The 14922-nt window shown below is 40.1% G+C and overlaps 1 pseudogene; it reads left to right on the plus strand.

The window, feature by feature from the left end:
- Positions 1 to 9912: 9912 nt before the first annotated feature.
- On the plus strand, positions 9913 to 10983 carry LOC142448888 (elongation factor 1-alpha 1 pseudogene; annotated as a pseudogene).
- Positions 10984 to 14922: the final 3939 nt, after the last annotated feature.

A 14922-nucleotide genomic window follows, 5' to 3' on the forward strand; every position in this document is an offset into this window, starting at 1 on the left:
GAAGAGTGAAACCTTGTTCATCAGCAAGTTCTTCAAGTCCTCATTTTCAGCAAGCAAGGTAGTATCATATGCATATTTCAGGTTGTTCATAAGGCATCTAATCCTGCTGCCATATTCTTCTTCATATAAGCCATCTTCTCTGCTGATTTTCTTAGCATTTGGGTTGAATAAGTGTGGTGAAAAGATATAACCCTACTGCACACCTTTCCTGATTTTAAACAATGCAGTGTTCTCTTGCTCTGTTCACACAACTGCCTCTTGATTCATGTGAAAGTTCTGCATAAGCACAATGAAGTGTTCTGGAATTCCCATTCTTCTCAAGGTTATCCATAATTTGTATGTTCACATAGTTGAATGCCTTTGAATAGTCAATAAAGCACAAGTAACCATCTGGTATCCATTGCTTTTAGCCAAGATCTATCTGACATCAGCAATTATATCCCTTTTCCCACATCCTCATCTAAATCTGGTCTAAACCTCTGACAGGCATCTCCCTGTCAATGTACTGTTGCAACTGTTAGATTATATTTATCACAATTTTATTTGCATGTGATTTGCAACTTTTATTTGCATTTATCACAATTTTATTTTATAACACTGATGGATCATCTTTCTTTGGAGTGGGCACAAATATGGCTCTTTTCCAGTCAGTTGGCCAAGTGGCTGTCTTCCACATTTCCTGGCAGAGACTGATGAGTGCTTCCCATGCTTTGCAGTTTGCTGAAACATTTCCGTTGGTGTTCCATCAATCCCTGAAGCTTTATTTTTGGCTAATGCTTTCAGTGCAACTTGAACTTCTTCCTTCAGTACCATTGGCTCTTGCTCATAAGCTACCTCCGGAAATGGTGGAATGTCAATTTTGGTACGGTGACTGTGTATTCCTTCCATTGTCTTTTGATGTTTCCTGCACATTAAACATTTTCTCCATAGATTCTATCAAAATTTCAACTCGAGGCTTGGATTTTTTCCTGAATTATTTTAGTTTAAGCTATGCTGCGCACGTTCTTCCCTTTTGGATGTCTAATTCTAGGTCCTTGCACAGTCTTAGCCAACAGTATAATTCAAAGACATCGCTTCTTCTTCAGACTCCCATAATCATGGTCCAGTTTTCACATGCATATGAAGTAATGGAAAATACCAGGACTTGGGCCAGACATACCCTAGTCTTCAAAGCAACATCCTTGGCTTGATGCTCTGTGGTACAGTGACATTTCTTAATATGGCTCTTCTAACCATGCCCCTAGAGGAGCCCTGGTAATGTGGTGGTTACTCATTGAGTTGCTAAACGCAAGGCCAACAATTTGAAGTCCCCAGCTGCTCCAAGAAAGATTGGCTTTCTACTCTCATAAAAACTAATAGTCTCAGTAATGCAGTTCTACCCTGCCCTATACAGTTGCTGTGGGTTGAAATTGACTTGACAGCAGAGAGTTGAATCAAGTCCCTAACTCCCACCCCATGCATAACACTAATAGAGGGGATTAGTCAGTTTTCACTACCAATCCAATAGCTATAAGGATAAGCCATCTTTGAAGGAGGAGCAGATAGAGAAAGCCTGGGACTGTGGGAAGAGCATGTACCAGATCTTTATCTGAAGTGGTGGAGGTCAAGTCCAGAGGGATTAGAGACTGAACAGAGACTTAGAGGAGCAGCACCAAGACTATGGGTACCTTCTCTTAATTTGGCCTGAAGATATGTTACTGAGACGGAGAGGAGGGCTGGTTTCCGGGCCCACAGAGGCAGAAGGCAAGGGAGGACATGACTGAGAAGCTGAGGGCTGTAAAGAGACTTGGCTACTGACTGAGATGAAGTGTTGTGGACTGATGGCCATATCCTTACTTTTTCCCTAATAAACCTCCACAGTTGTGAGTATTGCCTTTGAATTCTGCATGGTCATTGCAATGAATTATTGAACCCAGGATAGAAAAAAGAAATGGTTGGTATCAGGATAGGAAAAGAAGGATGAAGCATGGAGCTATGCTGGACCCATTCTTTTTGACATAGGGAAGCCAGAAGAGGTCAGATATGGCGGTTCTCAGTGCTGTTTATTACAACTCTAAAGAGCTCTTTTGCAGCTGATTTACCCAATGTAATAGGTTGTTTGCTTTCCTGACTTCAGATTCCATGATGGAGCCTGGGGGTGCAGTGGCTTTCTACTCTCATAGAGAGCTATACTTTCATAAACTTACAAGGGCAATACTACCCTGTCCTATAGGGTCACTATGGGTTGAAATAGACTTAATGGCAGTGAGTATGGTTTTAATTTGGATTCCAGGATGATAAGAGCCTGGACAAGCGTTAAAGACCTTCAGTTGTTAATGAAGCACAACTGAAAATGAGAAAAAAAAACAATTGCAAAAACTACTAATCAGAACTTGGAATGTATGAAGTATGAATCTAGGGAAATTGAAAGTGGTCAAAAATGAAATGGATGTATAAAGATCAATAAGCTAGGTACTAGTGAGCTGAAATGGATGGACATTGGCCATTTTGAGTCAGAAACTCATTTGGTATACTACACTTTACTATACCAGGAAGGACACAATCAAGAAGAATGGTTGCATTCACTGTGAAAGTGTATATTTCAAAATCGATCTTGAAGGACAGTGCTGTCTATGATAGGAGTATATTTACCCACATACAAGGAAATCCAGTCAATACAACTGTTATTCAAGTTTATGTTGTAACCACAAAAGCTTTCATATTGGGGTTTATCTCAAATGCATTTTGTCATTGAGGGTAACCTTCTTGAGTGTTTGTTATTTGTTATACTGGTTTTCATTATATGAAACTCAAGATGGAGGAACCTATATAGACAGCCAGTGGAGTAAGGGTTTCAGTGGTAGTACAGTGGGGAGCCGGGGGCAGTGAAGTAGAGCTGATATCAAGTCCAAGATGAAAAGAAAGTATTGAAACTGATTGTGGTAGCAATTGTACATTACTGCCTGATGTGATTGAACTATGGAATGATATGATATGATATGATATCTGTATTAGTTCCCAATAAAGTGGTTTTGAAAAATAAATAAATAAAAGATAGAAAGAACTCAAATGTTAATCAAGAGATGTATGGATGGATAGAAAAAATGTGGCATATACATACAATGGAATATTACTCAGCTAAAGAATATAATTCTAAAATATATGGATGAACCTTGAAAATATGATGGTAAATGAAGTGAAGTAGTCATTTAAAAAGGACAAATTCCTCTTTTACTACATATCTAGATTAAATAAATTCATTATGACATCAAGTAGATGGTAAATGAAGTAAAGTAGTCATTAAAAAGGACAAATTCCTCTTTTACTACATATCTAGAATAAATAAATTCATTATGACCTCAAGTAGATCAGAGGCTATTAGGAATTAAGGGGAGAAAGAATGAGAATTTTGTTCAATGGATACAGCATTTTCTGTCTGGCCCAATGGAAAGCTTTTGGAAAGAGAGGTGGTGATTTCATAACATGGTAAATATAATTAATGTTATTGTATAGTATACAAAAATGGCTAAAATCCAAAAATTTTTTTAAAAATCGATGTACTTCCCAATATTAAGAGGCATAATAGTAACTTATAGTTAAGGCTTTGTGTCAACTTGACTGGGCCAAAATTCTCAGTGGTTTGGCAATTAAGAACTAGTAACCCTCTATACCCAAAGTACAGAAGTACTTCCAACATTTGTATATGACTTGGTAGAAGTGTAGCCAGAATGCTTTCAGAGGCAGGTATGGTGAGACTTCATCTTGTACTTTGGACTGTCAGGAGAGTCTGCTTCCTAGAGAAGGACATCATGCTTGATAGAGAAGCAAAAATGAGGGTTATTCAACAAAAGTTGATACAATAGCGGCATCAAAGAGCTCAAACATAAAAACAATTTTGGAAATTGCACAGAACCAGGCACTGTTTCATTCTGTTGTATGCAAGGTCACTCTGAGCTTGAACCAACTCAACAGCAGATAACAACGGCAACAATTCTTTATGTTGGAGACATCCTCAAATGTGTGGCCTGTTTTCAATGTAAGTAGATGCTTTGGGAAAGTTTACTTGCTTCTTGTGAGGTTTGGAGACTACATCTGGCGCAACCTCCAGTTCTTTGGACTTTAGGTAGTGGCCTGCCATGTTTGTCTGCCAATCCTGGGAGTCATCAGTAACCTGCCAACCTTGAATTTATTCACTTTTGCTGCCAGAGGACGGTTTTCTGACCTGCCAATCTTGTGTTTATCAGCCCTGCAGCTACTCCAGTCATCTGATCCATGGAAGTGGAATTCCTGCATATGCAACTGTGTGAGCTACTCCTGGATATCAAGATCTCTTTATATCTTGATGTCAAGATCTCTGGATACATACATGTGTAAGCTTCACCACCACTTTTCATGTTGTTGTGGCTTGGGTGTTGCTGTGATGCTGGAAGGTATAACATTGGTATTTCAAATACCAGCATTGTCACCCAAAGTGAAAGTTACAGTGGAGCTTCCAGAATAACAGATAATGAAGATGAACTTGACTCCCCACTTTGAAGGAAGAAGATCCTGAAAATTTTATGCATACCATCGAAGCATTGCCAAACACTGAACGCCTAAACAAAAGAAGCAGAACATTGTCAGAAATAGTGTTCGAGGACAGGCCCCTCCAGTGAGAGGGCATTCTGAATGTGGCTGAAGAGGAGATGATTTCTTGGAGAGGAATTGATCATGGCGATGTGACTTGGGTAAAGCCTGTTGGAGTGGAGTTTTTGGAATCTTCATGTGCTGATGGCTAAAGAGAAATGGCTGCAAAAATATTCCAAGGATTCGAATTTGGAATGTGCAAAGCTTGAATATAGGAAAATTAGAAGTGATCAAAAATGAAATGGAACACATGATGAAGATCTACATCTAATACATTAGTGAGCTGAAATGGACTCGTAATGGTCAATTTGAATTAGAAAATCATATGATTTCTATGCTGGGAATAACACAATTGAGACGAATTGTGTGGCATTCATTGTCAGTAAAGATCTTGCTAAATCCATCATTAAGGGTAATGCTATTTGTGAAAGGATTATATCTATTTGCCTTTAAGGAAATCTAATAAATTCAACTATTATTCAAATTTGCAAATCAATCACAAAAGCTAGTGATGAAGAAATTGAAGAATACTATCAATGACTTCAAGCAGACGTGCAATCCAGATATTGATTGGTGATTGGGATGCAAAAGATGGAACAAAGAGGAAGGAACAGTAGTTGGAAAATATGAACTTGGTGATAGAAATGAACAACTTCTTCATAGCAAGTACCCTCTTATCAACAACACAAAAGCAACTATACGCATGGACTTCCCCAGATCAAGTACACAGAAATCAAATTGACTACATCTGTGAGAAGAGACAATGGAGAAGCTCAATATCAGCATTTAAAACCAGATCAGGGTCTGTCTGTGGAACAGACCATTAATTGCTCATATGTAAATTCAGAATAAAGCTAAAGAACATTAAAACATTCCACAAGAGCCAAAATATGACCTTGAATCTATCCCACCTGAATTTCGAAAACATCTTAAGAACAGATTTGATGCATTGAACACTAATGCCAGAAGACCTGATGAGTTGCTGGAGGCTATTAAGACTATAATGTATGAAGAAAACAAAAGGTCATTAAAAAGGCAGGGAATAAAGAAAATATCACAATGTGTGTCAGAAGAGACCATGAAACTTGCTCTTAATCATAGAGTAGTTAAAGCAAAAGGAAGAAAGGATGAAGTGAAGCAGCTGAATGGAAAATGTCAAAGGGAAGCTTGAGAAGACAACGCCAAATATGATGACAAAATGTGCAAGGACCTAGAATTAGAAAACCAAAAGGGAAGAACACACTCGGCGTATCTGAAACTGAAAGGACTCAAGAAAGCAAAAGAAAGAAAGAAAACGCAAGTAAAACAATCAAGCCTCAAGTTGCAATCTTGAAAGATTCAACAAGCAAACTATTGAACGATTCAGGAAGCATCAAGAGAAGATGGGAAGAATACCCAGAATCACTGGACCATAAAGAACTAGTCGATACTTCTCATTTTCAGGAGGTCGCATATGAGCGAGAATCAATAATGCTGAAGGAAGAAGCTCAAACAACATTGAAGGCATCTGTTAAAATCAAGGCTCCAGAAATTGATGACATCATTGAAATGTGTCAACTAGCTGAAGAAGCAATGGAAGCATACGTTAGTCTCTGCCATGAAATTTGGAAGGCAGCCACCTGACCATATGAATAGTACAGATCCATATTTGTGTCCATTCCAAAGAAAAGTGACCCAACAGAATGCTCAAACTATAGAAAAATCTCCTTGATATCATATACAAGTAAAATTTTGCTCTAAGACCATCCAACAATGGTTGCAGTAGTACAGTGACAGGGAACTTCCAGAAGTTCAGAAGAGGATGCGGAATAAGGAATATCATCGTTGATGTCAGATGGATCTTGGCTTAGAGGAGAAAATGCCAGAAAGATGTTTACTTGTGTCTCATTGGTTATGCAAAGTCATTTAACTGTGTGGACCAAAATAAACTATCGATACTTTTAGAAGAACAAGAATGCCAGAACACTTCAGTGTGCTTTTATGGAACTTATACATGGATCAAGAGAAAGCTGTGCAAACAGAATTGGGGTTTAAAATCAAGAAAACTGTCCATCAAGGTTGTATTCTCTCACCATACTTGTTCAGTTTTTTGTTTCATGGTAGCATGCTCACCTCAGCCCCACTTGATGATCCACGTGTGCTAACAGGATTGGAGGAAGGTTTATTAACAACCTGCTATATGCAGATGACACAACCTTGCTTGCTGAAAGTGAGGAAGAATTGAAGTACTTGCTAATAAAGATCGAGGAATATAGCCTCCAGTATATATTACAACTCAATGCAAAGAAGACCCAAATCCTCACAACTGAACCAGAAGGTAACATCATGATAAATGGAGAAAAGGCTGAAGTTGTCAAGGATTTTGTCTTACTTGGATCCACAATCAATGCTCATGGAAGCAGCAGTTAAGAAATCAAAAGATGTATTGCATTAGGTAAATCTGCTGCCCACGGCTTCTTCAGAGTATTGTAACAAGGTAACAAGGATGTTACTTTGAAGACTAAGGTGCACCTGACCCAAGTCATGGTATTCTCCACTGCATCATATATGAAAGTTGGATGTTGAATAAGGATGATGCATTTGAATTGTGGTGCTAGAGAAGAATATTGAAAGTATCGTGGACTGCTAAGAGGACAAACCTATCTGTGTTGGAAGAAATAAGGCCAGAGTGCTCCTTAGAGGCAAGGATGACGAGACTTCATCTTACATATTTGGACATATTGTCAGGAGAGACCAGTCCCTGGAGAAGAACATCATGTTTGGTAAAGTGAAGTGGCAGCAACAAAGAGGAAGGTCCTCAAGGATTGACACAATGGCTGTATCAATGGAGTCAATCATGTGAACAATTGTGAGGATGCTCAGAACCAGGCAGCCCTTCGTTCTGTTGTCCATAGGGTCATGGTGGGTCAGATCTGACTTGATGGCACCCAACAACAACAACACATCAGTTTCATTGGTTTTGCTTCTTTGAAGAACCTAACCTAAGACATTTGATACCAGGAGTGGTTCTAGAGAAACAAAATTCTAAGAATTGGTTCTCTAAATTGGTTCTCAAGTTAGATTAATTTTAAGGCACTAGTAACTCTATCTCCATTAATGAAGAGGGGGCTTTCAGTGGTGAGTAGTATCCATGTTAATATGCAAAATATCATGTATCAGTGAAAAGGTTGACTCTAGGTGACCATGTGTTTGATACTGTTCTGCAATTTTGTCAGGATAGGAAGTATAAAGAAGCTGGTTGGTTGGTCATACAATTGGGTCATGACCCCTTTGGGGGGGGGGGTGTCAAACGACCTTTTCACAGGGGTTGCCCAAATCCTAATAGTAGCAAAATTACATTTATGCAGTAGCAATGGACATAATTTTCTGGTTGGGGGATCACCACAACATGAGGAACTGTATTAAAGGGTCGCAGCATTAGGAAGGCTGAGAACCACTGGAAAAAGTGGTAAAGGAAAGAGATAAGTTCAGGGCTTTGGAATCACAATTAAAGCAACCCATAAATATTGGGCCCTGAAAGAAAGCCTTATTTCTTGTAGTAATAGAACTGATATTGCTACAAACTAAACCAAGACCCTTATTGTAAGAGTGACTGGATTGCATCAATTGACTTCTCAAACTTAACTGACATCTGATGTTCAAATGAGTGCATTGATTGGTAAGAAATAGGATCTTTCAACTTGGGGTAGGGTTATGTGGGCAGATAATCAGGAAGATGGGGACATTGGGTCCGTGAATTCAATTGACTCACTTTAAACAACAGCACCACCCCTCCTATCTGAAAAGATTACTTCATTTTGGTCTACTAATCCATTATCACTAGATATTTAAATTCTGCTCACATTTCATGAAATCAAGACAACAATACCTGCGGATCCAGCACCTGGATATCTCCTGGAGGTAGATGACCTTATAAGCCAATGGTGAACATTCATGGGAAACACCTCATTGCTTCTAGCCCTATGAGTAAACTTTACTTTCAGCAAGTCTCAAAAGCTGAAGTATAAATTGTGACCCAAGAAGAATGTGCTATCCTCCAAAACAACTGCTTGATGTTTTTAATATATACAAACAGAGGCCTGTAGAATATGTGTGGGAAGATTATTAAAAATGCAGGATACTGGTGCAAGTAGCATTGAGCTGTCTGTTTATTGTTAGAGGTTTCATAAGTATAGATTCCTCTTTAAATGTTTCAACTCAAGTTGTTAAAAAGGATCTCATGGGGATTTTTTGTTGGTTCACTGAAGCATAGTTTGCACACTGGCCTACAACAAACCAGTCTGAAGTACCAGATCTTCCTTGGCATAATACAGTAAAGGCTATCCAAAGCCGTAGGGAGATTGACATGTTACAGTGGATCTATCAGAGCAGTTCCATAGACTCATACACGAACTGTCCAGAGGACATGTCTTTGCTACAATGGTGAAGAACAAATTGGTGAAGAGAATAGCAGCATCCTTGAAGACTGCTGAAGTTGCTATTGTATGTAAGTCAGATTTGACAGTAAGAACTGCCCTAGTTGAGTTAAGACATCTTACAATGCAGCTGATTGGGTCGCATGTTGTTTGAGGCCAAGCGGCAGCACTAACTCAACAAAGACAAGGTGGGGGTGATTACAGTTATGGACATTAGAGTCAAAGTAACATTAACATAGTCTAACTTATATGGGTTTATGGCACTGACTACTTAGGCATGGTGGCACTAGCAGTGAAATAGATAGGAACTCACTATATTATTAAATATATCTGTAAAAACAGAATTTCAGGTCAAATGATTGGCAGTCTAACTTGAATTTTCAAAATAGAGGCTCACAGTCATTCTATCAATTCCCATTCTAATTTACTGAGCCATAGCCCCCTGAACAAAGGTGAGTCTGGTTCCCCTATTAATCTTTCTCCCAGTCAAAAAGTTCTATGTTCTTTTATAAGAATGACTCTTCAGTTTTTCACAATGCGTTTGCTACCAGAACACAGATATCAGTGAAACCATCACAAAAACCTAAGCCAAAATAGGAAAGGAAAAGACCCATATCAACACTGTCATCATTGCACATGTCAATTATGGCAAGTCCACCACAGCTGGTCATCTGACCTACAAATGTGGTGGGATCAACAAAAGAACCATCGCAAATTCGAGAAGGAAGCTGCTGAGATGGGGAAGTGCTCCTTCAAGTCTGCCTGGGTCTTTGGTGAGCTGAAAATGAGTGTGAGCATGGGATCACTATTCATAAATCCCTGTGGACATTTCAGACCAGCATGTACAACACGCCATCATTGATGCCCCCAGACACAGAGACTTCATTAAAACATGATTATAGGAACATCACAGGTTGACAGTGTTGTCCTCATTGTTGCTGCTGGTGTTGGTGAATTTGAATCTGGTATCTTCAAGAATGGGCAGACTTATGAGCATGATGCCCTTCTGTCTTACACATTGGGTATGAAACAGTTAATTGTTGGTGCTAACAAAATGGATTTAAGTGAACCACCCTACAGCCAGAAAACATATGAGGAAATTGTTAAGGAAATTAGCACCTATATTAAGAAAATTGGCTACAACCCTGACACAGTAGCATTTGTGCCGATTTCTGGTTGGAATGGTGACAACATTCTGAAACCAAGTATTAATATGTCTTCGTTCAAGGGATGGAAGTTTAGCCATAAGGATGGCAGTGCCAGTGGTACTGCACTGCTTGAACCTCTCGATTGCATCCTGCTCCCAATTTCCCCAACTGACAAGCCCCTGTGCCCGCCTCTACAGGATGTCTACAAAATTGGCAGTATCGGCACTGTTCCTGGGAGCAGAGTGGAAACTGGGTTCTGAAACCTGGTATGGTGGTCCCCTTTGCTCTAGTCAATGTTACCAACAAAGTGAAGTCTGTTGAAACACACCGTGAGGCTTTGAGGGGAGCTCTGCCTGGGACAATATAGGCCTCAATGTCAAGAATGTCTCTGGCAAAGATGTTTGCTGTAGCAATGCGGCTGGTGACAGCAGAAAGACCCACCAAAGGAAGCAGCTGGCTTCACTGCTCAGGCAATCATCCTGAACCATCCAGGCCAAATCAGTGCTGAACACGCACCTGTGTTGGATTGTCATACCGCTCACATTGCTTGCAAATTTGCTGAGCTCCAAGAGAAGATTGATCGTCATTCTGGCAAGAAGTTGGAAGGTGACTCCCAATTCTTGAAGTCTGGTGATGGTGCCACTGTTGACATGGTACCTGGAATCCCATGTGTATGGAGAGCTTCTCTGACTATCCTCCTGGGATATAGCTCTCTGAGACATGAGACAAACAGTTGCTGTGGGTGTCATCAAGGCAGTGGACAAAAGGTTGCTAGAGCTGACAAGGTCACCAAGTCTGCCCAGAAGGCTCAATGAATATTTCCCGTAATGCCTAACACTCCAGTCTTATTCAGTGGTGGATGAATCGTCTCAGAACTGTTTGTGTCAATTGTCCTTTTAACTTTCATAGTAAAAGACTGGTTGAGGGTAACAGTGCAGCATAAAACATTCCGAAGGAAAGGAATGTTTGTGGACCATAGGTTTCTTTTTTTTTGTACGGCAGTTTTAAGTTATTAGTTTTTAAAATCAGTACTTTTAAAATGGAAACAATTGACCAAAAATTTTCCACAGAAAGTTGAGACCCATTAAAACAAAGTTTGATGGGGGTGGGGTGGGTGGGTGACTGTTCATAAGGGTGAAGGAAATAATAAACCTTTGAGGGGATAACTAGGCATTGCCTCTGAATTAACAGTAATCCCAGGAGACCCAAAATTTCCACGGTGGCCCATTGTGGCCCACCAGTTATTGTGGTAGCAGGTTCTTAATGGAGTCCATCTTGGACTCAGACCAGTGGGTCCCTGAGTCCATCTAGCAGTGGTTGACCCAGATCTACATTGTACAATTATAATAGAAATACCCAGAAATTGCAGAATAAAAGGTGTTATAGGGGGGAAAAAACAAATAGAAGCCATAAAACTGACCTTGCCTAGGAAAATAGTAAACCAAATGAAACAGTGCACTTCTAGACGGACTACGGAAATTAGGGTCTCTATCAAGAACTTGAAGGATGCAGGGGTGGTGATTTCCACCATATTCCCATTTAACACCTCTATTTGGTCTGTGTAAAAAACCCAAATGGTTTTACTTAACCAGCCAGTGTTCTAAATGCAGCTGCTGTTCCAGTTGTGGTTGCTTGAGCAAATTAATAATTATCCTCGTACCTGGGATCTGGCTACACCTCTTTCTAAATTCTAGTTTTGAAGGATCACCAGAGCACTTTTCCTTCCACTGGCAAAGCCAAGAATACACTTACAGTGTCCTATTTCATGGCATATTAATGATCACTATAACATAATTTAGTCCACAGCGGCCTTAATCATCTTTACTGTCCATAATTTGTTATACTGCATGTTGCATAACATTGTTGGCAATATGCGTTAGGACCTAGTAAGAAAGAAATAATCAATGACTATATTTGTTGGTAAAACTTCTGCAAGTAGGAATATAGGAAATTGACCAGATAAAAAGAAATTTAGGCGTCCAGCCTGCTAAAATTCCTACTACTAAAAAACAAGCAAAAAAACATATTGTTGAGAATGAGGGGGTTCTGAGCAGAGACCCAAAGTCCATATGTGGACAATGAGACATCTCACAGAGGGGTCACAGAGAAGGGATGAGTCAACCAGGGCGCAGTAAAACACCAGTGAAATATACAATATTCCTTGAGGCTTCCTCACCCCCCACTATCATGACCCCAGTGCTGTCTTTCACTCTAGGCTAGACCAGAGCAAGTACAGAGGTACAGATACATAAGAGATAAGAGCTCATGAAACACAGAATCCAAGAACAGGAATGGGAATAGAAGGTAGGGGCAAGGTGGGGAAGGGAGGGGAGGAAGTGGGAATTGATTGTAATGATGGACACAAAACCGCCCCTACCCCACATCCATGGGGACAAACACCAGAAACCATGGGAGAAGGGAGACAGCGATCAGTGTAAGATATGAGAATAATATTAATTTATAATATATCAAGGGGTCACGAGGGTGGGGGGAGGGGAAAAAGAGGGGCTGATACCAGGGGCTTAATAGAAAGTGAATGTCTAGAAAAGAATGATGGCAATACATGTTTGTTATATGAGTTAGAAGAGCCCCATAAAATGATCTTTTAATAAAAACAAAACCTCACTGGCATTGAGTCAATTCCCACTCATAGCGACCCTATGGGGCAGGTACAAATACCCCTGTGATTTTCCAAGACTTTAACTCTTCACAGGAGTAGAAAGCCCTGCTTTTCTCCCGTGGAAGAGTGGCTGGTGATTTTGAACTGCTAACCTTATGGGTTCTGATTACTACCAAAGTGAAGGGTAAATTATTGTGTCTGCGCATCCCATAACTAAACAGGAGGCAAAACTCCTGGTAGGCCTCTTTGGATTTGGAGGCAGCATATCCCTCATGTGGGTGTGTTAATTCACCCTATTTATCAAGTGACTCAAAAGAGTGCTAGCTTTCAGTTATTACACTGAGCAACCAACCAAATACATTGCCATCCTGTTGATGTGAGCTGATGGCAAATCTGTAGGACAGGGTAGAACTCGAGGTGTCTCTGTGGGTTTCTGAGACGGTCACTGGTTATGGAAATAGAAAGCCTTGTCTCTCTCCGAGGATAAACTGGTTTTAAACTGTGGACCCGGTGGTCAGCAGTGCAACGTGTAACCACACCACCACCAGGGCTCTCAATATGATAGTAGAGTCCATTTTTTGCAAAAAAAAAAAAAAGCTCAAGTTTTTAAGACAAATTCATGAAACCATCTGGAATCAAATGAGCTCCCTTCTCCCACTGCCCTGCAAACCAGTGATTCCTACAGCCCTGCATCTGTGATGGAGGGGTCTCCCCCAGACCTGGGAGTTTTTGAGGCTTGGGCAGAGATTGTCACCAATCTGTGAGGCCTGCCTCCACTCCATTCACCACACAGCAGCACATAGCAGGTTGGGTGGAGGTTAGGCTCCTGGCCCCAATTATTATCTAGGGGTAAAATGTAAACATCTCCTAGGGAATTACCTGAGGTTTTATATTTTAAATACATTTATTTAACAATTTAGATATTTCCATTTAAATATTTATAGCTTATAATGTAAGTCATAGACTCCAATTGTCCTCCGAATAAATTGGGACTCCTGAAGACTTCATGTGTCAAAACATTAGTGTGCCCCATAAAGTTTTCAATGGTTATTTTTTGGATTTTATCATTTTTTAAATTTTCTTACTAAGTGCCTTGAGTGGAAGAACCTCAACCTATTGGTTAACTACTCAAACTAAACTAAATTAAACCCCCTGCCATTGAGTAGATTCCCACTCAGAGTAACCTTATCGAGGGGGCAGAGAGCCTCATCTTTCTTTAGAGGAGCAGCTGGTAAGTTTGAACCACTGTTCTTTGGTTAGCAATCCAAGATTTTTCGTCAAGCAGCTAAGTATAATTAGCTAACTAGGTCCCATTTGTACCACGCCAGGACTTTTAACCATGAATATGTTCGGACTTTGTCCCAGTGCCTAACCCTTTATCCTAACAGGTTATCTTATTTTTACCATTATATTAAATGCCAGCTCTGATACATACTAGGTTCATACTTTCTCTTCTGCCTAGACTTAGAATGTCTGTTATACCATGGTCAATCTTTTAATATTTTAGCAATGTTGTTACATGCCATCAAGTCTATTCTGACCCATAATAACCCTATGCACAACCGAACGAAACACTACCCCGTCCTGCACCATCCTCACAATTGCTCCTGTGCTTGAGCCCATTGTTTGCAGCCACAGTGTCACTCCATCTCCTTGAGGGCCTTCCCCTTTTACACTGCCCCTCTACGTTACCAAACATGATGTCCTTTTCCAGGGACTGCTCTCTCCTGACGTGTCCAAAGTATGTAAGATGAAGCCTTGCCATCGGCCATTCTTCTTCCAAGCAGTCCATGGCACTTTCAATATATTTCTCCTGCACCACAATTCAAATATATCAATGCTTCTTTGGACCCTACTGGAGTTGTGGTTACCAGTTGAGCTGCAATCCTTGTGGTCGGCAGTTTGAAGCCACTAGCAGCTCTGCAGGAGAAAGACTAATTTCTAGTCCTGCAAAGTTACAGACTGGGAAACCCACAAGGAGGTTGCTATTAGTAAGCATTTACTTCGATAGTAGTGAATGAGTTCTTTCAGGTATTACACAAATGTAAAAACTTATTTTTTTCAGGCCTACTCTACGCCCAAGATAAATTCTGAGGGTCACAGATTTAAAAAAAAAATTGGCTCAAATTTCCCA

Source organism: Tenrec ecaudatus, chromosome 5 (assembly GCF_050624435.1).
Source record: "Tenrec ecaudatus isolate mTenEca1 chromosome 5, mTenEca1.hap1, whole genome shotgun sequence".
Taxonomy (NCBI): Eukaryota; Metazoa; Chordata; class Mammalia; order Afrosoricida; family Tenrecidae; genus Tenrec; species Tenrec ecaudatus.